Source organism: Anser anser, assembly GCF_964211835.1.
Source record: "Anser anser genome assembly, contig: HAP1_SCAFFOLD_32, whole genome shotgun sequence".
NCBI lineage: Eukaryota > Metazoa > Chordata > Aves > Anseriformes > Anatidae > Anser > Anser anser.
Genome location: NW_028154148.1, coordinates 1,177,123 through 1,198,599, shown reverse-complemented (window position 1 = coordinate 1,198,599; position 21,477 = coordinate 1,177,123).

The window sequence follows — 21,477 nt, the reverse complement described above, 5'->3', positions numbered from 1 at the left end:
GGACTCACTGCAGTTTATCCCCAGTGGTGCAAGGGCACTCTCTGGACTCACTGCAGTGCATCCCCAGTGGTGCCAGTGCACTCTCTGGACTCACTGCAGTGCATCCCCAGTGCTGCCAGTGCACTCTCTGGAATCACTGCAGTTCATTCCCTGTGGTGCCAGTACACTCTCTGGACTCACTGCAGTGCATCCCCAGTGGTGCCAGTGCACTGTCTGGACTCACTGCAGTGTATCGCCATTGGAACCGGTGCACTCTCTGGACTCACTAAACTGCATCCCCAGTGGTGCCAGAGAACTCTCTGGACTCACTGCAGTGCATCCCCAGTGGTGCCAGAGCACTGTCTGGACTCACTGCATCCCCAGTGGTGCCAGGGCACTCTCTGGACTCAAAGCACTGCATCTCTATTGGTGCCAGTGCACTCTCTGGACTCACTGTACTAAAAACCCAGTGGTGCCAGTGCACTCTCTGCACTCACTGCACTGCATCCCCAGTGGTGCCAGTGCACTCTCTGGACTCACCGGGGTGCATCCCCAGTGGTGCCAGTGCACTCTCTGGACTCACTGCACTGCATCCCCTGTGGTGCCAGTACACTCTCTGGACTCACTGCAGTGCATCCCCAGTGGTGCCAGTGCACTCTCTGGACTCACTGCAGTGCAGCCACTGAGGTGCCAGTGCACTCTCTGGACTCACTGCAGTGCATTCCCAGTGGTGTCAGTGCACTCTCTGGACTCACTGCAGTGAATCTCCGGTGGTGCCAGTGCACTCTGTGGACTCACTGCACTGCATCCCCAGTGGTGCCAGTGACGTCTCTGGACTCACTGCAGTGCAACCCCACTGGTGCTAGTGTAGTCTCTGGACTCAAGGCACAGTAAACCCAGTGGTGCCAGTGCAATCTCAGGACTCACTGCAGTGCATCCCCAGTGGTGCCAGTGCACTCTCTGGACTCACTGCACTGCATCCCCAGTGGTGCCAGTGCACTCTCTGGACTCACTGCAGTGCATCCCCAGTGGTGCCAGTGCACTCTCTGGACTCACTGCAGTGCATCCACTGTGGTGCCATTGCAATCTCAGGACTCACTGCACTGCATCCCCAGTGGTGCCAGTGCACTCTCTGGACTCACTGCACTGCATCCCCAATGGTGCCAGTGCACTCTGTGGACTCACTGCACTTCATCTCCAGTGGTGCCTGTGCAGTCTCTGGACTCACTGCACTGCATCCCCAGTGGTGCCAGTGGCTCTCTGGACTCACTGCACTGCATCGCCAGTGGTGCCAGTGCACTCTCTGGACTTACTGCAGTGCATCCCCAGTGGTGCCAGTGCACTCTCTGGACTCACTGCACTGCATCAACAGTGGTGCCAGTGCACTCTCTGGACCCACTGCTCTGCATCCCCAGTGGTGCCAGTGTAGTCTCTGGACTCACTGCAGTGCATCCCCAGTGGTGCCAGTGCAATCTCTGGACTCACTGCAGTGCACCTCAGTGGTGCCAGAGCACTCTCTGGACTCACTGTGCTGCATCCCCTGTGGAGCCAGTGCACTCTCTGGACTCACTGCAGTGCATCCCCAGTGGTGCCTGTGCAGTCTCTGGACTCACTACAGTGCATCCCCAGTGGAGCCAGTGCACTCTCTGGACTCACTGCAGTGCATCCACTGTGGTGCCATTGCAATCTCAGGACTCACTGCACTGTATCCCCAGTGGTGCCAGTGCACTCTCTGGACTCACTGCACTGCATCCCTAGTGGTGCCAGTGCACTCTCTGGTCTCACTACACTGCATCCCCTGTGGTGCCAGTGCACTCTTTGGACTCACTGCAGTGCATTCCCAGTGCTGAGAGTGCACTCTCTGGACTCAGTGCACTGCATCCCCAATGGTGCCAGTGCACTCTCTGGACTCACTGCACTTCATCCCCAGTGGTGCATGTGCAGTCTCTGGACTCACTGCACTGCATCCCCAGTGGTGCCAGTGCACTCTCTGGACTCACCGGGGTGCATCCCCAGTGGTGCCAGTGCACTCTCTGGACTCACTGCACTGCATCCCCTGTGGTGCCAGTACACTCTCTGTACTCACTGCACTGCATCCCCAGTGGTGCCAGTGAATCTCTGGACTCACTGCAGTGCAACCCCACTGGTCCTAGTGTAGTCTCTGGACTAAAGGCACAGTAAGCCCAGTGGTGCCAGTGCAATCTCAGGACTCACAGCAGTGCAGCTAAAGTTGGTGCCAGTGCACTCTCTGGACTCACTGCACTGCATCCCCAGTGGTGCCAGTGCACTCTCTGGACTCACTGCAGTGCATCCCCAGTAGTGCCATTGCAATCTCAGGACTCACTGCACTGCATCCCCAGTGGTGCCAGTGCACTCTCTGGACTCAGTGCACTGCATCCCCAATGGTGCCAGTGCACTCTGTGGACTCACTGCACTTCATCTCCAGTGGTGCCTGTGCAGTCTCTGGACTCACTGCACTGCATCCCCAGTGGTGCCAGTGGCTCTCTGGACTCACTGCACTGCATCGCCAGTGGTGCCAGTGCACTCTCTGGACTTACTGCAGTGCATCCCCAGTGGTGCCAGTGCACTCTCTGGACTCACTGCACTGCATCAACAGTGGTGCCAGTGCACTCTCTGGACCCACTGCACTGCATCCCCAGTGGTGCCAGTGTAGTCTCTGGACTCACTGCAGTGCATCCACAGTGGTGCCAGTGCAATCTCTGGACTCACTGCAGTGCAGCTCAGTGGTGCCAGAGCACTCTCTGGACTCACTGTGCTGCATCCCCTGTGGTGCCAGTGCACTCTCTGGACTCACTGCACTGCATCCCCTGTGGAGCCAGTGCACTCTCTGGACTCACTGCAGTGTATCCCCATTGGAGCCAGTGCACTACCTGGACTCACTAAACTGCTTCCCCAGTGGTGCCAGAGAACTCTCTGGTCTTACTGCAGTGCATCCCCAGTGGTGCCAGTGCACTCTCTGGACTAACTGCACTAAAACCCCAGTGGTGCCAGTGCAGTCTCTGGACTCACTGCACTGCATCCCCAGTGGTGCCAGTGCACTCTCTGGACTCACTGCAGTGCATCCCCAGTGGTGCCAGTGCACTCTCTGGAATCACTGCAGTTCATCCCCTGTGGTGCCAGTACACTCTCTGGACTCACTGCAGTGCATCCCCAGTGGTGCCAGTGCACTCTCTGGACTAACTGCACTAAAACCCCAGTGGTGCCAGTGCAGTCTCTGGACTCACTGCACTGCATCCCCAGTGGTGCCAGTGCACTCTCTGGACTCACTGCACTGCATCCCCATTGGTGCCAGTGCACTCTCTGGACTAACTGCACTAAAACCCCAGTGGTGCCAGTGCTATCTCTGGACTCACTGCACTGTATCCCCAGTGGTGCCAGTGCACACTCTGCACTCACTGCACTGCATCCCCAGTGGTGCCAGTGCACTCTCTGGACTCACCGGGGTGCATCTCCAGTGGTGCCAGTGCACTCTCTGGACTCACTGCACTGCATCCCCTCTGGTGCCAGTACACTCTCTGGACTCACTGCAGTGCATCCCCACTGGTGCCAGTGTACTCTCTGGACTCACTGCACTGCATCACCAGCGGTGCCAGTGCACTCTCTGGACTCACTGCAGTGCATCCCCAGTGGTGCCAGTGCACTTTCTGGAGTCACTGCAGTGCATCCCCTGTTGTGCTAGTGCACTCTCTACACTCACTGCACTGCATCCCCAGAAGTGCCAGTGCACTCTCTGGACTCACTGCATTGCATCCCCAGTGGTGTCAGTGCACTCTCTGGACTCAGTGCAGTGCATCCCCAGTGGTGCCAGTGCACTCTCTGGACTCACTGCAGTGCTTCCCCACTGGTGCCAGTGCACTCTCTGGAGTCACCGTGGTGCATCCCCAGTGGTGCCAGTGCACTCTCTGGACTCACTGCACTGCATCCCCAGTGGTGCCAGTGCACTCTCTGGACTCACTGCAGTGCATCCCCAGTGGTGCCAGTGCACTCTCTGGACTCACTGCACTGCACCCCAGTGGTGCCAGTGCACTCTCTGGACTCACTGCAGTGCAGCCCAAGTGGTGCCAGTGCACTCTCTGGACTCAACAGCACTGCATCCCCAGTGGTGCCAGTGCACTCTCTGGACTCACTGCAGTGCATCCCCTGTGGTGCCAGTACACTCTCTGGACTCACTGCAGTGCATCCCCAGTGGTGCCTGTGTACTCTCTGGACTCACTGCATTGCATCACCAGTGGTGCCAGTGCACTCTCTGGACTCACTGCAGTGCATCCCCAGTGGTGCCAGTGCACTTTCTGGCGTCACTGCAGTGCATCCCCTGTAGTGCTAGTGCACTCTCTGCACTCTCTGCACTGCATCCCCAGAAGTGCCAGTGCACTCTCTGGACTCACTGCACTGCATCCCCAGTGGTTCCATTGCACTCTCTGGACTCACTTCTTTGCATTCCAGTGGTGCCAGTGCACTCTCTGGACTCAGTGCAGTGCATCCCCAGTGGAGCCAGTGCACTCTCTGGACTCACTGCAGTGCATCCCCAGTGGTGCCAGTGCACTCTCTGGACTCACTGCACTGCATCCACAGTGCTGACAGTGCACTCTCTGGACTCACTGCAGTGCATCACCAGTGGTGCCAGTGAACTCTCTGGACTCACTGCACTGCATCCCCAGTGGTGCCAGTGCACTCTCTGGACTCACTGCAGTGCATCCCCAGTGGTGCCAGTGCACTCTCTGGACTCACTGCACTGCATTCCCAGTGGTGCCTGTGCACTCTCTGGACCCACTGCAGTGCATCCCCACTGGTGCCAGTGCACTCTCTAGACTCACTGCAGTGCATCCCCAGTGGTGCCAGTGCACTCTCTGTAGTCACTGTGCTGCGTCCCCAGTGGTGACAGTTCACTCTCTGGACTTAGTGCAGGGTATCCCCTGTGGTGCCATTGCACTCTCAGGACTCACTGCAGTGCATCCCAGTGGTGCCAGTGCACTCTCTGGACTCACTGCAGTGCATCCCCAGTGGTGCCGGTGCACTCTCTGGACTCACTGCAATGCAACCCCTGAGGTGCCAGTGCACTCTCTTTACTCACTGCAGTGCATTCCCAGTGGTGTCAGTGCACTCTCTGGACTCACTGCAGTGAATCCCCGGTTGTGCCAGTGCACTCTCTGGAGTCACCGCGGTGCATCCCCTGTGGTGCCAGTGCACTCTCTGGACTCACTGCACTGCATCCCCAGTGGTGCAAGTGCACTCTCTGGACTCACTGCACTGCATCCCCAGTGGTGCCATTGCACTCTCAGGACTCACTGCACTGCATCCCCAGTGGTGCCAGTGCACTCTCTGGACTCACTGCAGTGCATCACCAGTGGAGCCAGTGAACTCTCTGGACTCACTGCACTGCATCAACAGTGGTGCCAGTGCACTCTCTGGACTCACTGCAGTGCATCCCCAGTGGTGCCAGTGCAATCTCTGGACTCACTGCAGTGTATCTCCATTGGAGCCGGTGCACTCTCTGGACTCACTAAACTGCATCCCCAGTGGTGCCAGAGAACTCTCTGGTCTCACTGCAGTGCATCCCCAGTGGTGCCAGTGCACTGTCTGGACTCACTGCAGTTTATCCCCAGTTGTGCAAGGGCACTCTCAGGACTCACTGCACTGCATCCCCATTGGTGCCAGTGCACTCTCTGGACTAACTGCACTAAAACCCCAGTTGTGCCAGTGCAGTCTCTGGACTCACTGCACTGCATCCCCAGTGGTTCCATTGCACTCTCTGCGCTGACTGCATTGCATCCCCTTAGGTGCCAGTGCACTCTCCGGACTCACTGCACTGCATCCCCAGTGGTGCCAGTGCAATCTCTGGACTCACTGCACTGCATCCCCAGTGGTGCCAGTGAACTCTCTAGACTCACTGTGCTGCATCCCCAGTGGTGCCAGTGCACTCTCAGGACTCACTGCAGTGTATCCCCTGAGGTGCCAGTGCACTCTGTGGACTCACTGCACTGCATCCCAGTGATGCCAGTGCACTCTCTGGACGCACTGCAGTGCATCCCCAGTGGTGCCAGTGCACTCTCTGTTCTCACTGCAGTGAAGCCCCAGTGATTCCAGTGCACTCTCTGGACTCACTGCAGTGCAGCCCCTTAGGTGCCAGTGCACTCTCTGTACTCACTGCAGTGCATTCCCAGTGGTGCCAGTGCACTCTCTGGACTCCTTGCACTGAATCCCCGGTGGTGCCTGTGCACTCTCTGGACTCACTGCACTACATCCCCAGTGGTGCCAGTTCACTCTCTGGACTCACTGAACTGCATCCCCAGTGGTGCCAGTGCACTGTCTGGACTCACTGCAGTTTATCCCCAGTGGTGCCAGTGCACTCTCTGGACTCACTGCACTGCATCCCCATTGGAGCCGGTGCACTCTCTGGACTCACTGAACTGCATCCCCTGTGGTGCCAGAGAACTATCTGGACTCACTGCAGTGCATCCCCAGTGGATCCAGTGCACTCTCTGGACTCACCGGGGTGCATCCCCAGTGGTGCCAGTGCACTCTCTGGACTCACTGCAGTGCATCCCCAGTGGTGCCAGTGCACTCTCTGGACTCACTGCAGTGCATCCGCAGTGGTGCCAGTGCACTCTCTGGAGTCACTGCACTGCATCCCCAGTAATGCCAGTGCACTCTCTGGACTCACTGCACTGCATCCCCAGTGGTGCCAGTGCACTCTCTGGACTCACTGCACTGCATCACCATTGGTTCCAGTGCACTCACTGGACTCACTGCAGTGCATCCCCAATGGTGCCAGTGCACTCTCTGGACTCACTGCACTGCATCCCCAGTGGTGCCAGTGCACTCTCTGGACTCACTGCACTGCATCCCCAGTAGTGCCAGTGCACTCTCTGGACTCACTGCAGTGCATCCCCAGTGGTGCCAGTGCACTCTGTGGACTCACTGCAGTGTATCACCAGTGGTGCCAGTGCACTCTCTGGACTCACTGCACTGCATCCCCAGTGGTGCCAGTGCACCCTCTGGAATCACTGCAGTGCATCCCCAGTGGTGCCAGTGCACTCTCTGGACTCACTGCAGTGCATCCCCAGTGGTGCCAGTGCACTCTCTGGACCCACTGCAGTGCATCCCCACTGGTGCCAGTGCACTCTCTGGACTCACTGCAGTGCATCCCCATTGGTGCCTGTGAAGTGTCTGGACTCACTGCAGTGCAACCCCAGTGGTGCCAGTGTAGTCTCTGGACTCACTGCACTGTAACCCCTGTGGTGCCAGTGCAATCTCAGGACTCACAGCAGTGCAGCTCCAGTTGGTGCCAGTGCACTCTCTGGACTCACTGCACTGCATCCCCAGTGGTGCCAGTGCACTCTCTGGACTCACGGCAGTGCATCACCTGTGGTGCCATTGCACTCTCAGGACTCCCTGCAGTGCATCCCCTTTGGTGCCAGTGCACTCTCTGGACTCACTGCACTGCATCCCCAGTGGAGCCAGTGCACTCTCTGGACTCACTGCACTGCATCCCCAGTGGAACCAGTGCACTCTCTGGACTCACTGCAGTGCATCCCCAGTGGTGCCAGTGCAGTCTCTGGACTCACTGCACTGCATCCCCAGTGGTGCCAGTGCATGCTCTGGACCCACTGCAGTGCATCCCCAGTGGTGCCAGTTCACTCTCTGGACTCACTGCAGTGCATCCCCCGTGGTGCCAGTGCACTCTCTGTAGTCACTGCGCTGCGTCCCCAGTGGTGACAGTTCACTCTCTGGACTCACTGTGCTGCATCCCCACTGGTGCCAGTGCACTCTCTGGACTCACTGCAGTGTATCCCCTGTGGTGCCAGTGCACTCTGTGGACTCACTGCACTGCATCCCAGTGGTGCAAGGGCACTCTCTGGACTCACTGCACTGCATCCCCAGTGGTGCCAGTGCACTCTCCGGACTCACTGCACTGCATCCCCAGTGGTGCCAGTGCACTCTCTGGACTCACTGCACTGCATCCACAGTGGTGCCAGTGCAATCTCTGGACTCACTGCACTGCATCCCCAGTGGTGCCAGTGCACTCTCTGGACTCACTGCAGTGCATCCCCAGTGGTGCCAGTGCACTCTCTGTATTCACTGCGCTGCATCCCCAGTGGTGACAGTGCACTCTCTGGACTCACTGTGCTGCATCCCCAGTGGTGCCAGTGCACTCTGTGGAATCACTGCACTGCATACCCAGTGGTGCCAGTGCACTCTCTGCGCTCACTGTGCTGCAGCCCCAGTGGTGCCAGTGCACTCTCTGGACTCACTGCACTGCATCACCATTGGTTCCAGTGCACTCTCTGGACTCACTGCAGTGTATCCCCAGTGGTGCCAGTGCACTCTCTGGACTCACTGCACTGCATCCCCAGTGGTGCCAGTGCACTCTCTGGACTCACTGCACTGCATCACCATTGGTTCCAGTGCACTCTCTGGACTCACTGCAGTGCATCCCCAGTGGTGCCAGTGCACTCTCTGGACTCACTGCACTGCATCCCCAGTAGTGCCAGTGCACTCTCTGGATTCACTGCAGTGCATCCCCAGTGGTGCCAGTGCACTCTCTGCACTCACTGCACTGCATCACCATTGGTGCCAGTGCACTCTCCGGACTCACTGCAGTGCATCCGCAGTGGTGCCAGTGCACTCTTTCGAGTCACTGCACTGCATCCCCATTTGTGCCAGTGCATTCTCTGGACTAACTGCAGTGCATCCCCAGTGGTGCCAGTGTACTCTCTGGACTCACTGCACTGCATCCCCAGTGGTGCCAGTGCACTCTCTGGACTCACTGCAGTGTATCACCAGTGGTGCCAGTGCACTCTCTGGACTCACTGCACTGCATCCCCAGTGGTGCCAGTGCACCCTCTGGAATCACTGCAGTGCATCCCCAGTGGTGCCAGTGCACTCTCTGGACTCACTGCACTGCATCCCCAGTGGTGCCAGTGCACGCTCTGGACCCACTGCAGTGCATCCCCACTGGTGCCAGTGCACTCTCTGGACTCACTGCAGTGCATCCCCATTGGTGCCTGTGAAGTGTCTGGACTCACTGCAGTGCAACCCCAGTGGTGCCAGTGTAGTCTCTGGACTCACTGCACTGTAACCCCTGTGGTGCCAGTGCAATCTCAGGACTCACAGCAGTGCAGCTCCAGTTGGTGCCAGTGCACTCTCTGGACTCACTGCACTGCATCCCCAGTGGTGCCAGTGCACTCTCTGGACTCACGGCAGTGCATCACCTGTGGTGCCATTGCACTCTCAGGACTCCCTGCAGTGCATCTCCAGTGGTGCCAGTGCACTCTCTGGACTCACTGCACTGCATCCCCAGTGGAGCCAGTGCACTCTCTGGACTCACTGCACTGCATCCCCATTGGAGCCAGTGCACTCTCTGCACTCACTGCAGTGCATCCCCAGTGGTGCCAGTGCACTCTCTGGACTCACTGCAGTGCATCACCAGTGGTGCCAGTGCACTCTCTGGACTTACTGCACTGCTTCCCCAGTGGTGCCAGTGCACTCTCTGGACTCACTGCAGTGCATCCCCAGAGGTGCCAGTGCAGTCTCTGGACTCACTGCACTGCATCCCTAGTGGTGCCAGTGCACTCTCTGGACCCACTGCAGTGCATCCCCACTGGTGCCAGTGCACTCTCTGGACTCACTGCAGTGCATCCCCAGTGGTGCCAGTGCACTCTCTGTTTTCACTGCGCTGCATCCCCAGTGGTGACAGTGCACTCTCAGGACTCACTGTGCTGCATCCCCAGTGGTGCCAGTGCACTCTGTGGAATCACTGCACTGCATACCCAGTGGTGACAGTGCACTCTCTGCGCTCACTGTGCTGCAGCCCCAGTGGTGCCAGTGCACTATGTGGGCTCACGGCAGTGCATCACCTGTGGTGCCATTGCACTCTCAGGACTCCCTGCAGTGCATCTCCAGTGGTGCCAGTGCACTCTCTGGACTCACTGCACTGCATCCCCACTGGTGCCAGTGCACTATCTGGACTCACTGCACTGCATCCACAGTGCTGACAGTGCACTCTCTGGACTCACTGCAGTGCATCACCAGTGGTGCCAGTGAACTCTCTGGACTCACTGCACTGCATCCCCAGTGGTGCCAGTGCACTCTCTGGACTCACTGCAGTGCATCCCCAGTGGTGCCAGTGCACTCTCTGGACTCACTGCAGTGCATCCCCAGTGGTGCCAGTGCACTCTCTGGACTCACTGCACTGCATCCACAGTGCTGACAGTGCACTCTCTGGACTCACTGCAGTGCATCACCAGTGGTGCCAGTGAACTCTCTGGACTCACTGCACTGCATCCCCAGTGGTGCCAGTGCACTCTCTGGACTCACTGCAGTGCATCCCCAGTGGTGCCAGTGCACTCTCTGGACTCACTGCACTGCATCCCCAGTGGTGCCTGTGCACTCTCTGGACCCACTGCAGTGCATCCCCACTGGTGCCAGTGCACTCTCTAGACTCACTGCAGTGCATCCCCAGTGGTGCCAGTGCACTCTCTGTAGTCACTGCGCTGCGTCCCCAGTGGTGACAGTTCACTCTCTGGACTTACTGTGCTGCATCCCCAGTGGTGCCAGTGCACTCTCTGGACTTAGTGCAGGGTATCCCCTGTGGTGCCATTGCACTCTCAGGACTCACTGCAGTGCATCCCAGTGGTGCCAGTGCACTCTCTGGACTCACTGCAGTGCATCCCCAGTGGTGCCGGTGCACTCTCTGGCCTTACTGCAATGCAACCCCTGAGGTGCCAGTGCACTCTCTTTACTCACTGCAGTGCATTCCCAGTGGTGTCAGTGCACTCTCTGGACTCACTGCAGTGAATCCCCGGTTGTGCCAGTGCACTCTCTGGAGTCACCGCGGTGCATCCCCAGTGGTGCCAGTGCACTCTCTGGACTCACTGCACTGCATCCCCAGTGGTGCAAGTGCACTCTCTGGACTCACTGCACTGCATCCCCAGTGGTGCCATTGCACTCTCAGGACTCACTGAACTGCATCCCCAGTGGTTCCAGTGCACTCTCTGGACTCACTGCACTGCATCACCAGTGGAGCCAGTGAACTCTCTGGACTCACTGCACTGCATCAACAGTGGTGCCAGTGCACTCTCTGGACTCACTGCACTGCATCCCCAGTGGTGCCAGTGCACTCTCTGGACTCACTGCAGTGCAGCTCAGTGGTGCCAGAGCACTCTCTGGACTCACTGCAGTGCATCCCCAGTGGTGCCAGTGCACTCTCTGGACTCACTGCAGTGTATCTCCATTGGAGCCGGTGCACTCTCTGGACTCACTAAACTGCATCCCCAGTGGTGCCAGAGAACTCTCTGGTCTCACTGCAGTGCATCCCCAGTGGTGCCAGTGCACTGTCTGGACTCACTGCAGTTTATCCCCAGTGGTGCAAGGGCACTCTCAGGACTCACTGCACTGCATCCCCATTGGTGCCAGTGCACTCTCTGGACTAACTGCACTAAAACCCCAGTTGTGCCAGTGCAGTCTCTGGACTCACTGCACTGCATCCCCAGTGGTTCCATTGCACTCTCTGGGCTGACTGCATTGCATCCCCTTAGGTGCCAGTGCACTCTCCGGACTCACTGCACTGCATCCCCAGTGGTGCCAGTGCAATCTCTGGACTCACTGCACTGCATCCCCAGTGGTGCCAGTGAACTCTCTAGACTCACTGTGCTGCATCCCCAGTGGTGCCAGTGCACTCTCAGGACTCACTGCAGTGTATCCCCTGAGGTGCCAGTGCACTCTGTGGACTCACTGCACTGCATCCCAGTGATGCCAGTGCACTCTCTGGACTCACTGCAGTGCATCCCCAGTGGTGCCAGTGCACTCTCTGGACTCACTGCAGTGAAGCCCCAGTGGTTCCAGTGCACTCTCTGGACTCACTGCAGTGCAGCCCCTTAGGTGCCAGTGCACTCTCTGTACTCACTGCAGTGCATTCCCAGTGGTGCCATTGCACTCTCTGGACTCCTTGCACTGAATCCCCGGTGGTGCCTGTGCACTCTCTGGACTCACTGCACTACATCCCCAGTGGTGCCAGTGCACTCTCTGGACTCACTGCAGTGTATCCCCATTGGAGCCGGTGCATTCTCTGGACTCACTAAACTGCATCCCCTGTGGTGCCAGAGAACTATCTGGACTCACTGCAGTGCATCCCCAGTGGATCCAGTGCACTCTCTGGACTCACCGGGGTGCATCCCCAGTGGTGCCAGTGCACTCTCTGGACTCACTGCAGTGCATCCCCAGTGGTGCCAGTACACTCTCTGGACTCACTGCAGTGCATCCCCAGTGGTGCCAGTGCACTCTCTGGACTCACTGCACTGCATCCCCAGTGGTGCCAGTGCACTCTCTGGACTCACTGCACTGCATCCCCAGTAATGCCAGTGCACTCTCTGGACTCACTGCACTGCATCCCCAGTGGTGCCAGTGCACTCTCTGGACTCACTGCACTGCATCACCATTGGTTCCAGTGCACTCACTGGACTCACTGCAGTGCATCCCCAGTGGTGCCAGTGCACTCTCTGGACTCACTGCACTGCATCCCCAGTGGTGCCAGTGCACTCTCTGGACTCACTGCACTGCATCCCCAGTAGTGCCAGTGCACTCTCTGGACTCACTGCAGTGCATCCCCAGTGGTGCCAGTGCACTCTCTGGACTCACTGCAGTGTATCACCAGTGGTGCCAGTGCACTCTCTGGACTCACTGCACTGCATCCCCAGTGGTGCCAGTGCACCCTCTGGAATCACTGCAGTGCATCCCCAGTGGTGCCAGTGCACTCACTGGACTCACTGCAGTGCATCCCCAGTGGTGCCAGTGCACTCTCTGGACCCACTGCAGTGCATCCCCACTGGTGCCAGTGCACTCTCTGGACTCACTGCAGTGCATCCCCATTGGTGCCTGTGAAGTGTCTGGACTCACTGCAGTGCAACCCCAGTGGTGCCAGTGCACTCTCTGGACTCACTGCAGTGAAGCCCCAGTGGTTCCAGTGCACTCTCTGGACTCACTGCAGTGCAGCCCCTTAGGTGCCAGTGCACTCTCTGTACTCACTGCAGTGCATTCCCAGTGGTGCCAGTTCACTCTCTGGACTCCTTGCACTGAATCCCCGGTGGTGCCTGTGCACTCTCTGGACTCACTGCACTACATCCCCAGTGGTGCCAGTGCACTCTCTGGACTCACTGCAGTGTATCCCCATTGGAGCCGGTGCATTCTCTGGACTCACTAAACTGCATCCCCTGTGGTGCCAGAGAACTATCTGGACTCACTGCAGTGCATCCCCAGTGGATCCAGTGCACTCTCTGGACTCACCGGGGTGCATCCCCAGTGGTGCCAGAGCACTCTCTGGACTCACTGCAGTGCATCCCCTGTGGTGCCAGTACACTCTCTGGACTCACTGCAGTGCATCCCCAGTGGTGCCAGTGCACTCTCTGGACTCACTGCACTGCATCCCCAGTGGTGCCAGTGCACTCTCTGGAGTCACTGCACTGCATCCCCAGTAATGCCAGTGCACTCTCTGGACTCACTGCACTGCATCCCCAGTGGTGCCAGTGCACTCTCTGGACTCACTGCACTGCATCACCATTGGTTCCAGTGCACTCACTGGACTCACTGCAGTGCATCCCCAGTGGTGCCAGTGCACTCTCTGGACTCACTGCACTGCATCCCCAGTGGTGCCAGTGCACTCTCTGGACTCACTGCACTGCATCCCCAGTAGTGCCAGTGCACTCTCTGGACTCACTGCAGTGCATCCCCAGTGGTGCCAGTGCACTCTCTGGACTCACTGCAGTGTATCACCAGTGGTGCCAGTGCACTCTCTGGACTCACTGCACTGCATCCCCAGTGGTGCCAGTGCACCCTCTGGAATCACTGCAGTGCATCCCCTGTGGTGCCAGTGCACTCTCTGGACTCACTGCAGTGCATCCCCAGTGGTGCCAGTGCACTCTCTGGACCCACTGCAGTGCATCCCCACTGGTGCCAGTGCACTCTCTGGACTCACTGCAGTGCATCCCCATTGGTGCCTGTGAAGTGTCTGGACTCACTGCAGTGCAACCCCAGTGGTGCCAGTGTAGTCTCTGGACTCACTGCACTGTAACCCCTGTGGTGCCAGTGCAATCTCAGGACTCACAGCAGTGCAGCTCCAGTTGGTGCCAGTGCACTCTCTGGACTCACTGCACTGCATCCCCAGTGGTGCCAGTGCACTCTCTGGACTCACGGCAGTGCATCACCTGTGGTGCCATTGCACTCTCAGGACTCCCTGCAGTGCATCTCCAGTGGTGCCAGTGCACTCTCTGGACTCACTGCACTGCATCCCCAGTGGAGCCAGTGCACTCTCTGGACTCACTGCACTGCATCCCCAGTGGAGCCAGTGCACTCTCTGGACTCACTGCAGTGCATCCCCAGTGGTGCCAGAGCAGTCTCTGGACTCACTGCACTGCATCCCCAGTGGTGCCAGTGCATGCTCTGGACCCACTGCAGTGCATCCCCAGTGGTGCCAGTTCACTCTCTGGACTCACTGCAGTGCATCCCCCGTGGTGCCAGTGCACTGTCTGTAGTCACTGCGCTGCGTCCCCAGTGGTGACAGTTCACTCTCTGGACTCACTGTGCTGCATCCCCACTGGTGCCAGTGCACTCTCTGGACTCACTGCAGTGTATCCCCTGTGGTGCCAGTGCACTCTGTGGACTCACTGCACTGCATCCCAGTGGTGCAAGGGCACTCTCTGGACTCACTGCACTGCATCCCCAGTGGTGCCAGTGCACTCTCCGGACTCACTGCACTGCATCCCCAGTGGTGCCAGTGCACTCTCTGGACTCACTGCACTGCATCCACAGTGGTGCCAGTGCAATCTCTGGACTCACTGCACTGCATCCCCAGTGGTGCCAGTGCACTCTCTGGACCCACTGCAGTGCATCCCCACTGGTGCCAGTGCACTCTCTGGACTCACTGCAGTGCATCCCCAGTGGTGCCAGTGCACTCTCTGTATTCACTGCGCTGCATCCCCAGTGGTGACAGTGCACTCTCTGGACTCACTGTGCTGCATCCCCAGTGGTGCCAGTGCACTCTGTGGAATCACTGCACTGCATACCCAGTGGTGCCAGTGCACTCTCTGCGCTCACTGTGCTGCAGCCCCAGTGGTGCCAGTGCACTCTCTGGACTCACTGCACTGCATCACCATTGGTTCCAGTGCACTCTCTGGACTCACTGCAGTGCATCGCCAGTGGTGCCAGTGCACTCTCTGGACTCACTGCACTGCATCCCCAGTAGTGCCAGTGCACTCTCTGGACTCACTGCAGTGCATCCCCAGTGGTGCCAGTGCACTCTCTGGACTCACTGCACTGCATCACCATTGGTGCCAGTGCACTCTCCGGACTCACTGCAGTGCATCCGCAGTGGTGCCAGTGCACTCTTCCGAGTCACTGCACTGCATCCCCATTTGTGCCAGTGCATTCTCTGGACTCACTGCAGTGCATCCCCAGTGGTGCCAGTGTACTCTCTGGACTCACTGCACTGCATCACCAGTGGTGCCAGTGCACTCTCTGGACTCACTGCAGTGCATCCCCTGTTGTGCTACTGCACTCTCTGCACTCACTGCACTGCACCCCAGTGGAGCCAGTGCACTCTCTGGACTCAGTGCAGTGCATCTCCAGTGGTGCCAGTACACTCTCTGGACTCACTGCAGTGCATCCCCAGTGGTGCCAGTGCACTCTCTGGACTCACTGCAGTGTATCACCAGTGGTGCCAGTGCAATCTCTGGACTCACTGCACTGCATCCCCAGTGGTGCCAGTGCACGCTCTGGACCCACTGCAGTGCATCCCCACTGGTGCCAGAGCACTCTCTGGACTCACTGCAGTGCATCCCCATTGGTGCCTGTGACGTGTCTGGACTCACTGCAGTGCAACCCCAGTGGTGCCAGTGTAGTCTCTGGACTCACTGCACTGTAACCCCTGTGGTGCCAGTGCAATCTCAGGACTCACAGCAGTGCAGCTCCAGTTGGTGCCAGTGCACTCTCTGGACTCACTGCACTGCATCCCCAGTGGTGCCAGTGCACTCTCTGGACTCACGGCAGTGCATCACCTGTGGTGCCATTGCACTCTCAGGACTCCCTGCAGTGCATCTCCAGTGGTGCCAGTGCACTCTCTGGACTCACTGCACTGCATCCCCAGTGGAGCCAGTGCACTCTCTGGACTCACTGCACTGCATCCCCAGTGGAGCCAGTGCACTCTCTGGACTCACTGCAGTGCATCCCCAGTGGTGCCAGTGCACTCTCTGGACTCACTGCACTGCATCCCCAGTGGTGCCAGTGCACTCTCTGGACTTACTGCACTGCATCCCCAGTGGTGCCAGTGCACTCTCTGGACTCACTGCAGTGCATCCCCAGTGGTGCCAGTGCAGTCTCTGGACTCACTGCACTGCATCCCCAGTGGTGCCAGTGCACTCTCTGGACCCACTGCAGTGCATCCCCACTGGTGCCAGTGCACTCTCTGGACTCACTGCAGTGCATCCCCAGTGGTGCCTGCGCACTCTCTGGACTCACTGCGCTGCATCCCCTGTGGTGACAGTGCACTCTCTGGACTCACTGTGCTGCATCCCCAGTGGTGCCAGTGCACTCTGTGGAATCACTGCACTGCATACCCAGTGGTGACAGTGCACTCTCTGCGCTCACTGTGCTGCAGCCCCAGTGGTGCCAGTGCACTCTCTGGACTCATGGCAGTGCATCACCTGTGGTGCCATTGCACTCTCAGGACTCCCTGCAGTCAATCCCCAGTGGTGTCAGTGCACTCTCTGGACCCACTGCAGTGCATCCCCAGTGGTGCCAGTGCAATTACTGGACTCACTGCAGTGCAGATCAGTGGTGCCAGTGCACTCTCTGGACTCACTGCACTCCATCCCCAGTGGGGGTGCCAGTGCACTCTCTGGACTCACTGCAGTGTATCCCCATTGGAGCCGGTGCACTCTCTGGACTCACTAAACTGCTTCCCCAGTGGTGCCGGAGAACTCTCAGGACTCACTGCAGTGTATCCCCAGTGGTGCCAGTGCACTCTCTGGACTCACCGGGGTGCATCCCCAGCGGTGCCAGTGCACTCTCTGGAATCACTGCAGTGCATCCCCTGTGGTGCCAGTACACTCTCTGGACTCACTGCAGTGCATCCCCAGTGGTGCCAGTGCACTCTCTGGACTCACTGCAGTGCATCCCCAGTGGTGCCAGTGAACTCTCTGGACTCACTGCACTGCATTACCAGTGGTGCCAGTGCACTCTCTGTAGTCACTGCGCTGCGTCCCCAGTGGTGCCAGTGCACTCTCTGGACTCAGTGCAGGGTATCCCCTGTGGTGCCATTGCACTCTCTGGACTCACTGCAGTGCATCCCAGTGGTGCCAGTGCACTCTCTGGACTCACTGCAGTGTATCCCCAGTGGTGCCAGTGCACTCTCTGGAGTCACCGCGGTGCATCCCCAGTAGTGCCAGTGCACTCTCAGGACTCACTGCACTGCATCCCCAGTAGTGCCAGTGCACTCTCTGGACTCACTGCACTGCATCACCAGTGGAGCCAGTGCACTCTCTGGACTCACTGCACTGCATCCCCAGTGGTGCCAGTGCACTCTCTGGTCTCACTGCACTGCATCCCCTGTGGTGCCAGTGCACTCTTTGGACTCACTGCAGTGCATCACCAGTGCTGTGAGTGCACTCTCTGGAGTCACTGCAGTGCATCCCCAGTGGTGCCAGTGCACTCTCTGGACTAACTGCACTAAAACCCCAGTTGTGCCAGTGCAGTCTCTGGACTCACTGCACTGCATCCCCAGTGGTTCCATTGCACTCTCTGGGCTCACTGCATTGCATCCCCAGTGGTGCCAGTGCACTCTCTGGACTCACTGCACTGCATCCCCAGTGGTGCCAGTGCACTCTCTGGACTCACTGCACTGCATCCCCTTAGGTGCCAGTGCACTCTCCGGACTCACTGCACTGCATCCCCAGTGGTGCCAGTGCAATCTCTGGACTCACTGCACTGCATCCCCAGTGGTGCCAGTGAACTCTCTGGACTCACTGTGCAGCATCCCCAGTGGTGCCAGTGCACTCTCAGGACTCACTGCAGTGTATCCCCTGAGGTGCCAGTGCACTCTGTGGACTCACTGCACTGCATCCCAGTGGTGCCAGTGCACTCTCTGGACTCACTGCACTGCATCACCATTGGTTCCAGTGCACTCTCTGGACTCACTGCTGTGCATCCCCAGTGGTGCCAGTGCACTCTCTGGACTCACTGCACTGCATCCCCAGTGGTGCCTGTGCACTCTCTGGACTCACTGCACTGCATCCCCAGTAGTGCCAGTGCACTCTCTGGACTCACTGCAGTGAATCCCCAGTGGTGCCAGTGCACTCTCTGGACTCACGGCAGTGCATCACCTGTGGTGCCATTGCACTCTCAGGACTCCCTGCAGTGCATCTCCAGTGGTGCCAGTGCACTCTCTGGACTCACTGCACTGCATCCCCAGTGGTGCCAGTGCACTCTCTGCACTCACTGCAGTGCATCACCAGTGGTGCCAGTGCACTCTCTGGACTTACTGCACTGCATCCCCAGTGGTGCCAGTGCACTCTCTGGACTCACTGTAGTGCATCCCCAGTGGTGCCAGTGCAGTCTCTGGACTCACTGCACTGCATCCCCAGTGGTGCCAGTGCACTCTCTGGACTCACTGCAGTGCATCCCCCGTGGTGCCAGTGCACTCTCTGTAGTCACTGCGCTGCGTCCCCAGTGGTGACAGTTCACACTCTGGACTCACTGCGCTGCATCCCCAGTGGTGCCAGTGCACTCTCTGGACTCACTGCACTGCATCCCCAGTGGTTCCATTGCACTCTCTGGACTCACTTCTTTGCATTCCAGTGGTGCCAGTGCACTCTCTGGACTCAGTGCAGTGCATCCCCAGTGGAGCCAGTGCACTCTCTGGACTCACTGCAGTGCATCCCCAGTGGTGCCAGTGCACTCTCTGGACTCAGTGCACTGCATCCACAGTGCTGACAGTGCACTCTCTGGACTCACTGCAGTGCATCACCAGTGGTGCCAGTGAACTCTCTGGACTCACTGCACTGCATCCCCAGTGGTGCCAGTGCACTCTCTGGACTCACTGCAGTGCATCCCCAGTGGTGCCAGTGCACTCTCTGGACTCACTGCACTGCATCCCCAGTGGTGCCTGTGCACTCTCTGGACCCACTGCAGTGCATCCCCACTGGTGCCAGTGCACTCTCTGGACTCACTGCAGTGCATCCCCAGTGGTGCCAGTGCACTCTCTGTAGTCACTGCGCTGCGTCCCCAGTGGTGACAGTTCACTCTCTGGACTTACTGTGCTGCATCCCCAGTGGTGCCAGTGCACTCTCTGGACTTAGTGCAGGGTATCCCCTGTGGTGCCATTGCACTCTCAGGACTCACTGCAGTGCATCCCCAGTGGTGCCGATGCACTCTCTGGACTCACTGCAATGCAACCCCTGAGGTGCCAGTGCACTCTCTTTACTCACTGCAGTGCATTCCCAGTGGTGTCAGTGCACTCTCTGGACTCACTGCAGTGAATCCCCGGTTGTGCCAGTGCACTCTCTGGAGTCACCGCGGTGCATCCCCAGTGGTGCCAGTGCACTCTCTGGACTCACTGCACTGCATCCCCAGTGGTCCAAGTGCACTCTCTGGACTCACTGCAGTGCATCCCCAGTGGTGCCAGTGCACTCTCAGGACTCACTGCACTGCATCCCCAGTGGTGCCAGTGCACTCTCTGGACTCACTGCACTGCATCACCAGTGGAGCCAGTGAACTCTCTGGACTCACTGCACTGCATCCCCAGTGGTGCCAGTGCACTCTCTGGTCTCACTGCACTGCATCCCCTGTGGTGCCAGTGCACTCTTTGGACTCACTGCAGTGCATCACCAGTGCTGAGAGTGCACTCTCTGGACTCAGTGCACTGCATCCCCAGTCGTGCCAGTGCACTGTCTGGACTCAGTACACTGCATCCCCAATGGTGCCAGTGCACTCTCTGGACTCACTGCACTGCATCCCCAGTGGTGCCAGTGGCTCTCTGGACTCACTGCACTGCATCGCCAATGGTGACAGTGCACTCTCTGGACTCACTGCACTGCATCAACAGTGGTGCCAGTGCACTCTCTGGACTCACTGCACTGCATCCCCAGTGGTGCCAGTGCACTCTCTGGACTCACTGCAGTGCAGCTCAGTGGTGCCAGAGCACTCTCTGGACTCACTGCAGTGCATCCCCAGTGGTGCCAGTGCACTCTCTGGACTCACTGCAGTGTATCTCCATTGGAGCCGGTGCACTCTCTGGACTCACTAAACTGCATCCCCAGTGGTGCCAGAGAACTCTCTGGTCTCACTGCAGTGCATCCCCAATGGTGCCAGTGCACTGTCTGGACTCACTGCAGTTTATCCCCAGTGGTGCAAGGGCACTCTCAGGACTCACTGCACTGCATCCCCATTGGTGCCAGTGCACTCTCTGGAATAACTGCACTAAAACCCCAGTTGTGCCAGTGCAGTCTCTGGACTCACTGCACTGCATATCCAGTGGTTCCATTGCACTCTCTGGGCTGACTGCATTGCATCCTCAGTGGTGCCAGTGCACTCTCTGGACTCAGTGCAGTGCATCCCCAGTGGTGCCAGTGCACTCTCGGCACTCACTGCACTGCATCCCCTTAGGTGCCAGTGCACTCTCCGGACTCACTGCACTGCATCCCCACTGGTGCCAGTGCAATCTCTGGACTCACTGCACTGCATCCCCAGTGGTGCCAGTGAACTCTCTAGACTCACTGTGCTGCATCCCCAGTGGTGCCAGTGCACTCTCTGGACTCACTGCAGTGTATCCCCTGAGGTGCCAGTGCACTCTGTGGACTCACTGCACTGCATCCCAGTGGTGCCAGTGCACTCTCTGGACTCACTGCAGTGCATCCCCAGTGGTGCCAGTGCACTCTCTGGACTCACTGCAGTGAAGCCCCAGTGGTTCCAGTGCACTCTCTGGACTCACTGCAGTGCAGCCCCTTAGGTGCCAGTGCACTCTCTGTACTCACTGCAGTGCATTCCCAGTGGTGCCAGTGCACTCTCTGGACTCCTTGCACTGAATCCCCGGTGGTGCCTGTGCACTCTCTGGACTCACTGCACTACATACCCAGTGGTGCCAGTTCACTCTCTGGACTCACTGAACTGCATCCCCAGTGGTGCCAGTGCACTCTCTGGACTCACTGCAGTTTATCCCCAGTGGTGCCAGTGCACTCTCTGGACTCACTGCACTGCATCCCCAGTGGTGCCAGTGCACTCTCTGGACTCACTGCAGTGTATCCCCATTGGAGCCGGTGCACTCTCTGGACTCACTAAACTGCATCCCCTGTGGTGCCAGAGAACTATCTGGACTCACTGCAGTGCATCCCCAGTGGATCCAGTGCACTCTCTGGACTCACCGGGGTGCATCCCCAGTGGTGCCAGTGCACTCTCTGGACTCACTGCACTGCATCCCCAGTGGTGCCAGTGCAC